Raw genomic sequence first — 15,855 nt, forward strand, 5'->3', positions numbered from 1 at the left:
CTGCTTTTTTTCCTTTAAATATTCTTTATTCTTGAATTTTTCAGAAATCATTATGAGTATTATTTTCTAATTCAACTTTAGATGGAAGTATGAACTAGCTGAATAATAGCAGTTTAGAAGAAAATCTATGTCTTGTTGATATATCTTGTTGCTACATTTTGTTGCTAAAGAGATAAACAGTTTATGGTAAACTGTAGTGAGAATCAGGATTTTGGCATAAGATAGATTTTATAAATTCAGAAAAGAGGTGTTTGTGTCTAGCTCTGAATCCAGACTTCTGATTGAATGGATGAAGGAAAATAAAATTGGCTTTTGTATTTATTCATTATGTTTCATCTCTGACCTTTGTCTGGGTCAGGACATCTTACTCTTGAGTTACCACCTTCACCTTGATGTGCTTAATTTTTTCTCTGTGTCATTACACAAACTCCTAAAACTCTACGTATTTCACAAAGCCTTCATCAACAAACTGGATAAAAATTTGTGCATTCCAATACCCTCTACCCTTTTACTCCCCTTCAACCTTTGGTTTTGATACAGGAATAGAATAAAAGAAAGAATAATATACTCATTTTGCTTTGAAGAATTTTCATTCACTTCAGGGCTTCTGAAAGGTTAAAAACCATTCTTGTGCCTATTCTTCTTGGGATATAGTCTCACCAAAGCTGAGGAAAATGTCCTTGAATGTTTTAATTCAATTTTCAAAATATGTTTTCTCCAAAATAAATTACCTAAACTCCACATTTTTGCCTTATTCAGTTTTAATCTGCATGTATCCCAGAGTATGATTTTCATGAAGTTATAAATTAGAGAAATCTGGGTAGGATGTGAATAAATAATAACCATCTCATGTGACTTGTACAGAAAGATGCATGAGAGTCCTTGATAGGTCAGTGCTGCAAAAATTGGAGGACCAGTTTTAGTTTCCAATGTTAAGCAGACAACAAGTCTTCTCTAGAAAATGATGTTAACCATCCCACATCATGTTCCCCAGCATGCTCTGTCTCCTGCCCATTACCACAGGCTGAGTTTGATTTGGTAGTGGATACATCAACATTACATTCCCTGTTAGACAGTCAGCTACAGCAATACAGGTTCATGCTCAGAATTTCTCAAATGTATTAGGGGAGAGCAGAGGCTTCTGTAGAAATCCATTAAGCACATATGGAGCATGAGCATATGCAAAGCCCAAGACCAACCAAGTACCAGGCTCCCTAAATCAAGGAGTAGACATTCCAAAAAGGCCACAGGACATGGAATCAGTCTTTGGCCACCCTGAAGGGATTTCAAGGCTCTTTCCTGAGAGAACTGGAAACAGACATCTGCTATAAATTCTTTAGGGGACATTGACTATAACTGACATAGAGTGCATTTTCTGTTACCCCAATTCCTGAATATGAGTTTAGTTATTCTCAACAAATTTGTGTTGCCTCAGGAATCCCTCATAAATGCCCTAGCATTAGCTGCTGCGACAAATAACCACCCAAATTTTGGTAACACAACATACTAGAAGTCTGATGCAGGTGTTCCTGGCCAGCAGGGATATTAAGGGACTTAGCTCCTTCCATCTGTGGATCTATCCTGTCCCAGGGTTTCAAACTTTCTCAAGGAAATGCCAGATGGGGAAGCAAAGCTTTACCTGTTTTGCTCCTTGTGGGTGACACTTTATCACCAAATACAGCCTCAGAAAATAAATCTGATAAGGTCAGATTCTAGTTCTTGGTTTAGGGAAGGCCTGTGTCTTAGTCTGCTCAAGCTGTTATGACAAAATACAACAGACTGGATGACTTCTTAATGACAGAATTTTATTTCTCACAGTTCTGGAGTCTAGAAGCTGGGTGAGAGCACTCTTCTGAGTCACAGACTTCATGCTGTGCCCTCACATGGTGGAAGGGGCAAGCAAGATCTCTGGGTCCTCTTTTATAAGGCACTAATCCTACCCATGGGGGACAGCTCCCAAGGGCCTTACCTCTTAATACCATCACTTGGATGTTAGAATTTAACATATGAAATTTGGGGGAATACAAACATTGAGACTACTGTGGCCTGTGATCCAATATAGAAAAAGATGGCCAAAGATAAGTCTGTTGGAGGACATCTGGGAAAGGTTTTCTTCCCCTTAAAAAAAAGAAAAGAGTTGTTTGTTTTTCCTTTTTTTCCTGTAGACTGTTATGTGTGGATAGGATGCCAATAATAATTACCAGTTACAATTACTACTGAGGGTTAAAAAATGAAGAAATATAAAGCAATCAGATACTTGACACTATTGTTAGGCTGCTGAGTCAATCTGGAAGTCAATCTCCTTACTTCTGAACTCTTTTTGCAATATAAAATTTAGCAAAAAAAATTTGTTGTTGGAACTACTTTGTGTCAGGTTTCTATTTCTCATCAGAGGAATCTTTACATAGGAGCTTCATTTTTGTGGTGATGAGCAGAAGTAAAATTTGATAAATATTTTTTGTTTGTAGTTACTGCATGTAATGCCTGGTGTACATATGAAAAGGCAGAATTATTTGTCCTTAATGAGTTACCAACACATTTCAAATGAGCAATGTTGGATGAAAAGTAGCTGAGAGTACGTGTGTTTTCTTTTCTTTTTAAAAAAATTTTATTAATGTTTATTTATTTGTGTGTGTGTGTGAGAGAGAGAGAGAGAGAGAGAGAGGGAGAGAGAGAGGAAGAGTGTCAGCGTGTCAGTGGGGGCAGAGAGAGAGGGAGACAGAATCTGAAGCAAGCTCCAGGCTCTGAGCTGTCAGCACAGAGGCCCACGTGGGGCTCGAACTCATGAACCATGAGATCATGACCTGAGCCTAAGTCAGAAGCTCAACCGACTGAGCCACCCGGGTGTCCAAAGACTTGTGATTTCAGTCCTCTCTGGCACTATTTTCTGTGAGCAACTATTTTGTATATTCTGATCATTGTATTCAACTTTATCCTTTTGGTGTACTACTGAGCTTTATCTACTTTTTAGGTACTAAAAAGCAGCTGAAATGAGTCCAGGGTGTCAATTTTCAAAACATTATTTACCAGGAATATTTTGGTATTGCATGCAAAAAATGTGTTTGCTATTTTTAAACTCAGAGCAGGTCACATGTTCATGGTGTATGAGGAATTACTTCATTTTTTTTTTTAATTTTTTTTTCAACATTTATTTATTTTTGGGACAGAGAGAGACAGAGTATGAACCGGGGAGGGGCAGAGAGAGAGGGAGACACAGAATCGGAAACAGGCTCCAGGCTCTGAGCCATCAGCCCAGAGCCTGACGCGGGGCTCGAACTCACGGACCTCGAGATCGTGACCTGGCTGAAGTCGGACGCTTAACCGACTGCGCCACCCAGGCGCCCCATGAGGAATTACTTCATTTTTAAAGTAGCTGCTTCAATATAATTTGTAGTCTTGGTCTAGTCATGGTGAACTTGGACCCTAGGAAACCCCATTTCTTTTGTTGCCTTTCTTTAGAAAAGAACATAAGATGGGCAGTGATTGCATGGCCTCCCTTTTCAGTGAAAAGTTTGCTTTTGGAGTTAATTCAGCGTTGACCTATTGCTGCATAACCAGCATCAGTCAATTTAATGATAATGGGAAAATGCGCTGTGTTCGTTAATAGCCTTTTGGAAAATTCCCAGGGTAAAACAAACAGTGCTTATAATTAGTCACCTATAAAATGACCCTTTTACCATTTAGAAATTGTACAAAACATTATGACTATTCCAGTTCAGAACTTGATGATGGTTCTGCCCTTCTACAGTAAGAATTTCCTTGTGGAACTCCAGCTACGTGGTTTTTTTTGTTTGTTTTGTTTTTTGTTTTGCCTGGGCTTTAGTAACATGTAGAGCATTTTGTTACAGAAAATGGTCAATTAATTTCGGTTGCAACAGTTTAATATAGTTCATCACTATAACACCATGATGCTAGTTCTAACATGATGCAGAGATTGCTCTGATCCCAGAGATGAGTGCATTCTTTACCTTGTGGTAATCCAGCTCATTGGTATATCTCCTGACTTTGGCAGAAAATTAAAGCATTCACAAGATTTATTTTCATAGGCATTTTTTTCCTTCTCTTCCGTGTGGGGATTAAATAAATGTCTATTATTTTTGGCTTTGCCATTGATGCTTTTTTTGAGCCAAATATAAAAACAATTCTGTGTCTTAGTTTTCCCTGCTTTTTTTCCACAGGACACTAAAGAATTTCCTAAAAAGTAAAAATTGGCATTGGGGGGTGGGTCTCATTCATTCCTTCATTCATTTATATTTATTGAGGACCTATTATATTCCAGACAGTTTACTAGGTTCCAGGGGACACAGAGGCGAGGAAAAGCAAGCATGTTCTTGGTTTATGGAACATTACTAAGTACTTACAGGGAAAAGAATGTTTTTGAAAACCATCAGCCTTGTTAATTATGGTTCCCAGGAAACAGAATAAATTATTTAATTAGCTAGGAAAAAAGGTTGCACAGCAATGCAGTTAAGGGTAGAATAGTGAAATTCTTACCAATGTATCTTGGGGCTTGTGAAATCTGGTGGGACAATGGAGCATATGAGAAGAGGAGATCCCATGATCTGCATGTGCTCCATGGTTCTTACTTGCCTCATTGACATGTACCATTTTTGATTTTCCTAGAGCACAGGATTCTGTCAGACCCACAGTGTGTGTGTGTTCAGTAGAGGTGCTGATATCACTGAGAGGCTGCTCTTTTTATTCAAACTAGAACCTACTTTGAACACAGAAAGAATGCAATGGCGTTCCAAGAAACAGAAATGACCAAGGAGCCCTATCATATTCATTCCTACTTGTGTTAATTCCCATAATTAGCCAAATGCACTATAAAGGAAGGAAAGAAGGAAAGAGAAAGATGGGGGGACCCATAAATCCTTTTCCATTAAGTCTTTACTTATTGGTAAGATAAAGGTAGATAATGTTGGTCAGACTATCAAGAAGTGAAATAAACAGTAGAATTAATTTTGTGCAGTGTTTCTACTGTTTTGGTAATGCATGTATATGCTGTGTAAACTATGAAATGTCAGTTATGAAATTTATGAAATTTATGACATTGCATGGGAGTTAAATACTCCTATATTTATATTTAAAACTGGCACTGTACAACATACAGATGATGGTAAATGCAATAATTCAGAATTTTAATTTTTCTTTAGAGTGACATTATGAAACCTATCATGCCAAATAAAGAATGACCATGCAAGGGGCGCCTGGGTGGCGCAGTTGGTTAAGCGTCCGACTTCAGCCAGGTCACGATCTCGGAGTCCGCGAGTTCGAGCCCCGCGTCGGGCTCTGGGCTGATGGCTCGGAGCCTGGAGCCTGTTTCTGATTCTGTGTCTCCCTCTCTCTCTCTGCCCCTCCCCCGTTCATGCTCTGTCTCTCTCTGTCCCAAACATAAATAAACGTTGAAAAAAAAAAAAAAAAGAATGACCATGCAAAAGAAAAGTTTTCTCTTTTAGAACCTTTACCAGCACCTTGTCCTGTTTTTTGGACAAGGGGCCCACATTTTCATTTTGCACTGAGCATTGCACATTATGCAGCTGGAACAAGGACTCCCAAGTCCAGCATGGAAATGGTGTTTGACACCATGATGCCAAGGAGATTGTACAGATAGACCACAATGTAAGAAGAGAAGAGACCTAGGAACCCAAACATTTCAAGAGGGAGCAGAGAAGCAGGACCCTTGAAGGAGATGAAAGGAATAGGGAGAGATTAAGAAAGTCAGGAGAGTGAAGGTGAGATAGAAACAAGGAAGCAGTAACCCCAAGGCAGATAAAACTCACCAAGGGGTCAAGAAAACCAAGACGCAAGAGTCTGGTAAAGAGCAAACCCTCAGCCCATCCATTCCATGTGTAGGTTCCAAGTAGCCCAGAAGTCAATTCACATTACCAAATTTCCAGTTCCCTTTGGGTGCACAAGTAGTACCTGGGCAGGCACTCTCCTCTCCATAGTCTGGTGCTCACTGCCACTGGGCCTGGATGGTCCTGATAGGCATCCTGTGTTTCCACACCTATGGACCTAACCTCTTGCAGGCTGCTCTTATGTATGGTGGTGGATTATAGAGCAAGCCTTAGTATCCTCTGGGTAGCCCTGACCTAGTTTAGTGCTCAGTTTTACTTTCTAAGAGATTGCAGGACACTTCCAAGTATCTTGTGGACATGGGTAGAGAAACTCCAGTTTTCTGTTTTTGGGTGTAGGTCTGACTATCAAATTTGCAAAGTGAATATGCCTGGTTTTCTCAGGGGACAGGGAGATTAGTTTCCTCTTCCCATGCCTGCATTCCCAAATTACAGAAGGTGGTTGATCCCCAACTGTGCCACCAAACTGCAAAGGAACTACATCTTCTGCAGTGGGCACACTTATGCCTGGATTGGGGTTGGCAAGAGGTCCCTGCCAAATTCTGCTCCTGACTATGCCAGCATAAGGTGTGGATGGCCACTGATTTGCCCGGCCTTGATATGCACCTGTGAGGCAGGAGTGGAAAGGGGGAGGCTAACTAGTCCCAGAGAGGTAGGGAGTCAGGGAGAGGAAGACCATGCCTCATTGTCTCATGGGGCTTCACTTACAAAATACAAATTCTAAGATTTTAAGGACAATTCTGTAAAGAATTTAAGGACAGAGACAGCAGAGCAATAAGCCCTGAGCTCGGGGCCCTTATACATGAGCAGAGCTCTGTGAGAACCTGCAGATTGGGAGGTGGTGAGGTCAGCCCGTCTGGGGCAATGCAGTTTCCTTACTGACTTTTCTTTAAGTGATGAGTATGGCAACTGTTCACATGTTAACTTCCCCTGATCAAAGAAGAAACATAGTAGCTGAACACTCTTTTGTTCTTTGTCTCTGTTTTCTTTTACTTGTGGGAGATGCTCATTGGTTTCAAGTGCATGATAGTATATTTGAGAATCATGGGCTGAGATCACATCTTCCTGGTATCTTTTAATGGGTTGTGAGGAGATTTGAGATTATGAGATTTGATTCTCAGCCTGGGGCAACTTTGACTCCCCAAAGGACATTGGTGATATCTGGAGACATTTTTTGGTTGTCATAACTGGGTGGCACTGGTTGCTACTGGGATGACACTAAATATTCTATAATACACAGCCTTCCATGACAAGGAATCATCTAGGCCAGAATTTCAATAGTGATGAGAAATCCTGTGCAACGTTATGATGTATATTCTCAAGGTTCATTAACTTGCACCTTCGTTTCGAATACTTGAATATTATAAATGCAGAACTAACAAATGGAGATACTTTTGTAGGCTAATGGAATTGTATTTAACTTTCCTCATTAAGAATGAATTCTTACATTTTTATGCCAAACCCATAAGAGAAAAGAGGGAGAGGTGGAACTACTCTTGCTTTTCCAGGCAGTTCCTGGGGCACTTTTCTGAAACCCCAGAATTCTGCTCAACACAGTTTGAAAAATGTTCATCTAGTTTAGCAGCTCCTCAGTCAATCTGTAAGTAAATGGAAGGTTAGAGAGATTAAGTGATTTTTTTAGGATCATACAGCTGGATGGTGATAGATCAAGGTCTTCTAATTCAGTGCTCATCCAAAATAGAGCAGATACTTATTATTGCCCATTTTTAAAAATCTAGACAAATTTCACAGATAAAATATATCTGTATGGCCTATTGAAACATAATAAAATCACATAAATTTGCTAGGGCTGTAACAGTGTCTTCTAAAGTTTCTCTCTTTGGCTTATAGATGGCTACCTTATCCCTGTGTCTTCACATACTAATTCCTCTGTACCTGTTTGTATCCAAATTTCTTCTTCTTTTAAGGATATAGGTGAGAAAGATGGCAGTGTAGGAGGACGCTGGGCTCACCTCGTCCAGCTGATTGCTTAGATTCCACCCACATCAGCCTAAATAACCCAGAAAACCACTAGAAGACTAGCAGAATGGACTCTCCAGAGCCAAGTGTAGACAAGAGGCCCACGGAAGAGGGTGGGAAGGGCAGAGAGGTGGTTCGTGCTACATGGACTGGCAGGAGGGAGCTGGCAGGTGGAGGAGTAGCCTGCCAGGCAAGGCAGAGCCCCCAAAGTCTGGCTTGCAAAAGCAGAGGGGCCAGACTGTGTGAGTTCTGACAACCAGTGGGACTTAACATCTGGAATGTTAAAAGTCAACAGCTCTGCTCTCAGAGAGTGGGGAGGGCAAAAGGATGCTGGGAGGGAGAGATGTTGAGGCCTGGAGGGACAGAGCTTGGCAGGGGAACAAAGGTGCTGGCAAGCGCCATTTCCCTCTCCCATCCCCCAGCTGAATTTCCAAAGGGAACCAGTTCCTGTCACCGAACTTGCTTGCACTGTGCAGCCACCCAACGCTGTGCTTCTGTGGATTGATCCCTCCGACAGGTCTGCCTCCTTCCTGGTGCTGCAGGGCCCCTCCCACAGGAGACCACTGAGGGCAAAGCTAACTAAGCCTGCCCCTCCCAGCCCTGTGCATGTTGCAGATCCACCCGAGCTAATACGCCCTTGGCCAGATCCCATTGAAGCAGCACCACAAGCCTGGCTGGGTGCAGGCATCCCAGACAGGGGCCACACCACTCTACAGTGAGTCCTGCCCCTGGGAGAAGGGAAGATAAGGTACATACCAGTCTGACTGTGGCCCCAGTGGTGGGCTGGGGGCAGACATGGGGTCTGACTGCGGCCCCACCCACCAACACAAGTTTCTCCAGACAGCATAAGGGAAGTGCCCTGCAGTTTGGAGCTACTGCAGGGACTAGCCAAAATGATGAAATGGAAGAATTCTCCTCAGAAGAAACTCCAGGAAGTAGTGACTGCTAATGAATTGATCAAAACCTATTTAAGCAATATAACAGAACAAGAATTTAGAATAATACTCATAAAATTAATCTCTGGGCTTGAAAAAAGCAGAGAAGACAGCAGGGAATCTATTGCTACAGAGATCAAGGGACTAAAAAATAGTCATGAGGAATTAAAAAATGCTATAAATGAGGTGCAAAATAAAATGCAGGTGGACATAGCACAGATTGAAGAGGCAGAGGAGAGAATAGGTGAATTAGAAGATACAATTATGGGAAAAGAGGAAGCTGAGAAAAAGAGAGATAAAAAAATCCAGGAATATGAGGGGAGAATTAGAGAACTAAGTGATGAAATCAAATGGAACAATATCCGTAGCATAGGAATTCCAGAAGAAGAAGAGAAAGGGGCTGAATGTGTACTTGAACAAAACATAGCTGAGAACTTCCCTGACCTGGGGAAGGAAAAAAAGCATTGAAATCCAAGAGGCACAGACAACTCACTTCAGATGTAACTTGAATTGATCTTCTGCACAACATATCATAGTGAAACTGGCAAAATACAAGGATAAAGAGAAAATTCTGAAAGCAGGTAGGAATAAACAGGCTCTAACTTACAAAGGTAGACACATAAGAGTAGTGGCAGACCTATCTACTGAAACTTGGCAGGTCAGAAAGGAATGGCAGGAAATCTTCAATGTGATGAACAGAAAAAATATGCAGCTGAGAATCCAGTAAGTCATTCAGAATAGAGGGAGAGATAAAGGTTTTCCCAAACAAAAACTGAAGGAATTCATCACCACTAAACCAGCCCTACAAGAGATCCTAAGGGGGATCCTGTGAGACAAAGTACCAGAGACATCGCTACAAGCATGAAACCTACAGACATCACAATGACTCTAAACCCATATCTTTCTATAATAACACTGAATTTAATGGACTAAATGCGTCAACCAAAAGACATAGGGTATCAGAATGGATAAAAAAAACAAGACCCACCTATTTCCTGTCTACAAGAGACTCATTTTAGACCTGAGGGCACCTTCAGATTGAGAGTGAGGGGATGGAGAACTATCTATCATGCTACTGGAAGTCAAAAGAAAGCTGGAGTAGCCATACTTATATCAGACAAACGAGACTTTAAATTAAAGGCTGTAACAAGAGATGAAGAAGGGCATTATATAATAATCACAGGGTCTATCCATCAGGAAGAGCTAACAATTATAAAGGTCTATGCGCCAAATACAGGAGCCCCCAAATATATAAGACAATTGCTCACAAACATAGCAACCTTATTGATAAGAATGTGGTAATTGCAGGGGACTTTTAATACTCCACTTACAACAATGGATAGATCATCTAGACACACGGTCAATAAAGAAACAAGGGCCTTGAATGATACATTGGATCAGATGGACTTGACAGATATATTTAGAACTCTGCATCCCAAAACAAGAGAACACATGTTGAGTGCACATGGAACATTCTCCAAGATAGATCACATACTGGGTCACAAACAGCCCTTAATAAGTATAAAAGAATTGAGATCATACCATGCACGCTTTCAGACCACAATGCTATGAAACTTGAAATCAAACACAGGAAAATGTCTGGAAAATCTCCAAAAGCATGGAGGTTAAAGAACACCCTCTAAAGAATGAATGGGTCAACCAGGCAATTAGAGCAGAAATTAAAAAATATATGGAAACAAATGAAAACTAAAATACAACAATCCAAATGCTTTGGGATGCAGCAAAGGCAGTCCTGAGAGGAAAATACATTGCAATCCAGGCCTATCTCAAGAAACAAGAAAAATCCCAAATACAAAATCTAACAGCACACCTAAAGGAAATAGAAGCAGAACAGCAAAGGGAGCCTAAACCCAGCAGAAGAAGAGAAATAATAAAGATCAGAGCAGAAATAAACAATATAGAATCTAAAAAACCAATAGAGCAGATCAAGGAAACCAAGAGTTGGTTTTCTGAAAAAATAAACAAAATGGATAAACATCTATCCAGGCTTCTCAAAAAGAAAAGGGAGAGGACCCAGATAGATAAAATCATGAATTGAAATGGAATTATTACAACCAATCCCTCAGAAATACAAGCAATTATCAGGGAATAATATGAGAAATTATATGCCAAGAAACTGGACAAGCTGGAAGAAATGGACAAATTCCTAAGCACCACATACTTCCAAAACTCAAACAGGAAGAAAATAGAAAATAGAAAATTTGAATGAACCCATAACCAGCAAAGAAATTGAATCAGTTATCAAAAAGCTCCCAACAAATAAGAGTCCAGGACCAGATGGCTTCCCTAGGGAATTCTACCAGACATTTAAAGCAGAGATAATACCTGTCCTTCTCAAGCTGTTCCAAAAAATAGAAAGGGAAGAAAAACTTCCAGATTCATTCTATGAAGCCAACATTACTTTGATTCCCCAAATATACAGAGACCCAGCAAAAAAAAGAGAACTACAGGCCAATATCCCTGATGACTATGGATGCAAAAATTCTCAACAAGATACTAGCAAATCGAATTCAACAGCATATAAAAAGAATTATTCACCAAGATCAAGTGGGATTCATTCCTGGGCTGCAGGGCTGGTTCAACATGCACATATCAATCAATGTGGTATATCACATTGATAAAAGAAAAGATAAGAACCATATGATCCTGTCAATTGATGCAGAAAAAGCATGTGACAAAATTCAGCAACTTTCTTAATAAAAACCCTCGAGAAAGTCAGAATAGAAGGAACATACTTAAGCATCATAAAAACCATTTATGAAAAGCCCACAGCTAATATCATCCTCAATGGGGAAAAACTGAGGGCTTTCCCCCTGAGATCAGTCCACTCTCACCACTGTTGTTTAACATACTGTTGGAAGTTCCAGCATCAGCAATCAGACAACAAAAGGAAATCAAAGGCATCAAAATTTGCAAAGATGAAGTCAAGCTTTCACTTTTTGCAGATGGCATGATATTATACATAGAAAACCTGATAGACTCCACCAAAAGTCTGCTAGAACTGATACATGAATTCAGCAAAGTTGCAGGATACAAAATTAATGTACAGAAATCAGTTGCATTCTTATACACTAATAATGAAGCAACAGAAAGACAAATAAAGAAACTGTTCCCATTCACAATTGTACCAAGAAGCATAAAATACCTAGGAATAAATGTAACCAAAGATGTAAAAGATCTGTATGCTGAAAACAATGGAAAGCTTATGAAGGAAATTGAAGAAGATATAAAGAAATGGAAAAACATTACATGCTCATGGATTGGAAGAATAAGTATTGTTAAAATGTCAATACTACCCAAAGCAATCTATACATTCAGTACAATCCCATTCAAAATTGTACCAGCATTCTTCTCAAAGCTAGAACAAGCCATCCTAAAATTTGTATGGAACCACAAAAGACCCCGAATAGCCAAAGTAATTTTGAAGAAGAAGACCAAAGTGGGAGGCATTACAATCCCAGACTTTAGCCTCTACTACAAGCTGTAATCATCAAGACAGCATGGTATTGGCACAAAAACAGACACATAGACCAAGGGAATAGAATAAAGACTCCAGAATTGGACCCACAAATGTATGGCCAACTAATCTTTGACAAAGCAGGAAAGAATGTCCAATGGAAAAAGGACAGTCTCTTTAACAAATGGCTCTGGCAGAACTGGATAGCAACATTTAGAGGAAAGAAACTAGACCACGTTCTTACAGCATTCACAAAAATAAACTCAAAATGGATGAAACACCTGAATGTGAGACAGGAAACCATCAAAACCCTAGAGGAGAAAGCAGGAAAAAACCTATTTGACCTCAGCCGCAGCAATTTCTTACTTGACCCATCTCCAGAGGCAAGGTAATTAAAAGCAAAAATGAACTATTGGGACCTCATGAAGATAAAAAGCTTCTTCACTGCAAAGGAAACAATCAACAAAACTAAAAGGCTACCGACGGAATGGGAAAAGATATTTGCAAATGACATATCGGACAAAGGGCTAGTATCCAAAAATCTATAAAGAACTCACCAAACTTCACACCTGAAAAACAAAGAATCCAGTGAAGAAATGGGCAGAAAGCATGAATAGACACTTCTCTAAAGAAGACATCCGGATGGCCAACATGCACATGAAAAGATGCTCAATGTCACTCCTCATCAGGAAAATACAAGTCAAAACCACATTGAGATACCACCTCAAGCCAGTCAGAGTGGCTAAAATGAACAAATCAGGAGACTATAGATGCTGGAGAGGATGTGGAGAAATGGGAACACTCTTGCACTATTGGTGGGAATACAAACTGGTGCAGCTGCTCTGGAAAACAGTGTGGAGGTTCCTCAAAAAGTTAAAAATAGATCTACCCTATGACCCAGCAATAGCACTGCTAGGAATTTACTCAAGGGATATAGGAGTGCTGATGCATAGGGGCACTTGTACCCCAATGTTTATAGCAGCACTTTCAACAATAGCCAAATTATGGAAAGAGCTTAAATGTCCATCAACTGATGAATGGATAAAGAAATTGTGGTTTATATGCACAATGGAATACTACTTGGCACTGAGAAAGAATGAAATATGGCCTTTTGTAGCAATGTGGATGGAACTGGAGAGTGTTATGCTAAGTGAAATAAGTAATACAGAGAAAGTCAGATACCACATGTTTTCACTCTTACGTAGATCTTGAGAAACTTAACAGAAGCCCATGGGGGAGCCGAAGGGGGAAAAAAAGTTACAGGGAGGGAAGGAGACAAACCGTGAAAGACTGTTAAAAACTGAGAATGAACTGAGGGTTGATGGGGGGTGGGGTGGGAGGGAGGGGAAAATGGGTGATGGGCATTGAGGAGGGCACCTGTTGGGATAAGCACCGGGTGTTGTATGGAAACCAATTTGACAATAAATTTCATATAAAAAAAGGATATCAGTTATATTGGATTAAATCTCCCCTTAACGATCTCATTTTAATTTATTTACCTCTTTGAAGATCCTATATTTAAATACAGTCCATTGTGAGGTCTCAGTGGTTAGGACTTCAACATAAGAATTTTGGGGGAACACAATTTAGCCCATAACAATATATAGATATCAATTTTGTATTTCTTGTGTTGACCTTAATAAATGAAAGAGCCAGCTATTTTACAAACAATGTGAGTTTATTTGGGAATATCAGAGAATTGCAATTCAGGACAAGCAAACTATGGTGAACCATAGGTAAATCTGGAGAACAGAGTAGAGAGACTTCCTTTTATACAGGAAAGAAGGAAACTGGAAGGGGCTGTTTTGCTGACTTTTCATTGAGTGGGCTATTGTTGGGCAAGGAGAAATTCTTCCTTCCTCTTGTTGGGGTGTGTAAAATAGTCTTTCTGTTTGGGGACTAAGTGGTTGTGTGTGAGAGCTTCCTGAATTCATTTAAAATGTGTCCTCTACAGATTTTTCTTGACTTACAATGGGGTTATGTCTCAATAAAGCCATCATAAGTTGGAAAAGTTGGAAATATTATAAGTCAAAATTCACTTAATAAACCTAACCTACTGAACTTCATAGCTTAGCCTAGCCTACGTTAAACACACTCAGGACACTTTCATTAGCCTTTTGTTGGGAAAAATTATCTAAAACAAAGTATATTTTATAATAAAGTATTGAATAGCTCATATAACTTATTGAATAATGTACTGAAAGTGAAAATCAGATTGGTTGGATGGGTACAGAATGGTTGTGAGTGTATTATTGGTTGTTTATAATTGTGACTATGTGGCTGACTGGGAGCTGTGGCTTGCTGCCACTGTCCAGTATCACAAGAGAGAATTGCTCTATGTACTGCAAGCCTGGAAAAAAGATATTAATTCAAAGTAAGTTTTCTACTGAATGCATATTGCTTTTGTGGCATTGCAAAGTCAAAAAATTAGAAATTAGACCATCATAAGTTGGAGACCTTTTGTATTTATTTTCTTATTTTCCCTTTTTGATCAAGATTTTTCTTCAAAGTCATCTCTGGTCAAGAGTCAGGCTTTTTTTTTTTTCATATTTAAGGATTTCATCCTTCAGTGTCAGGAAGGGCTTTCCTTGGTTTTCATTTCCCATGTATGAAGGAAGGTACATAGATTGGAAATAATTAAGGCCACATTTGAGAAACAAGGAAGGGTAGGAGAAAGAACTCTCAGGCATTTCCTATATGAAGTCTTTATTTCATCAAGGTCAAAAGTGTTGGAGATCATCTTGAAGTGCTGAGCTAACAGCACCCTATTGGGCAAGTTGTTTCTACAAAAAGTTTGACAGGCAATAGGTATAAAGCTTAAAAATAATTATACAGAATAAGATGAAGAGCAGACATTCTTCTAAGAGCCATCCCAGCCTATAGGGGTCTTCTAGAAGCCTTACAAAGAGGAATTAGGTTATTTATATTTCCCTTGGGTGCAGGGGAACAGATTATATTTAAATAGAGAAGAACAAGGGATTTCTGACATCATAACAGGTCAGTTTCTGGTAACAGATCAAACAGTCAGAAAGATTTCCCCTTGTTGCAATAGATTGGGCCAAAAAAAGAAAGGGAGGAAATAAGGTAAGAAGCAACAGTAAGATAAAGCTATACAGGCCTAGTCTAGTCATATTGGCAAAGCTGTTGCCTTCAGCTGTTGTCAGCTTCAATTCCTGAAAATCTTTGTTTTCAGGTCAACAGTTGGTGTGTGGGTCCAGTCAGGGTTTGGTACTTTCTTTAGATGTGACACATGGATCCAAGAGTCTATTCCTTGGAGGAGGAACCAAAAAGTGTTGGGTAATAATACCTGATATGGGCCCTTCCAACAGGTTGAAGATAATCTTTCTAGAAATATTTTTTTCCAACAGATAACTCTGGGCTACAAGGTGTGCTTCATCTCCTGGGATCATGCTGTGGAAATACTGTTCTACTAAAGCATGGTTATCCTCAACAGATGCATTTATCAGCTGTGAATCAAAAGAAGCAGGAACCAAGTATAGTAAAACATTGGATTGTGAGTAACTTGTTCTGTGACTGTTCCACAAGATGATCAAACATTTCTAATAGATTTTAACTCAATAAACAAGCAGTATCTTGCAATATG

This window comes from Prionailurus viverrinus, chromosome B4, assembly GCF_022837055.1.
Source record: "Prionailurus viverrinus isolate Anna chromosome B4, UM_Priviv_1.0, whole genome shotgun sequence".
Lineage (NCBI taxonomy): Eukaryota > Metazoa > Chordata > Mammalia > Carnivora > Felidae > Prionailurus > Prionailurus viverrinus.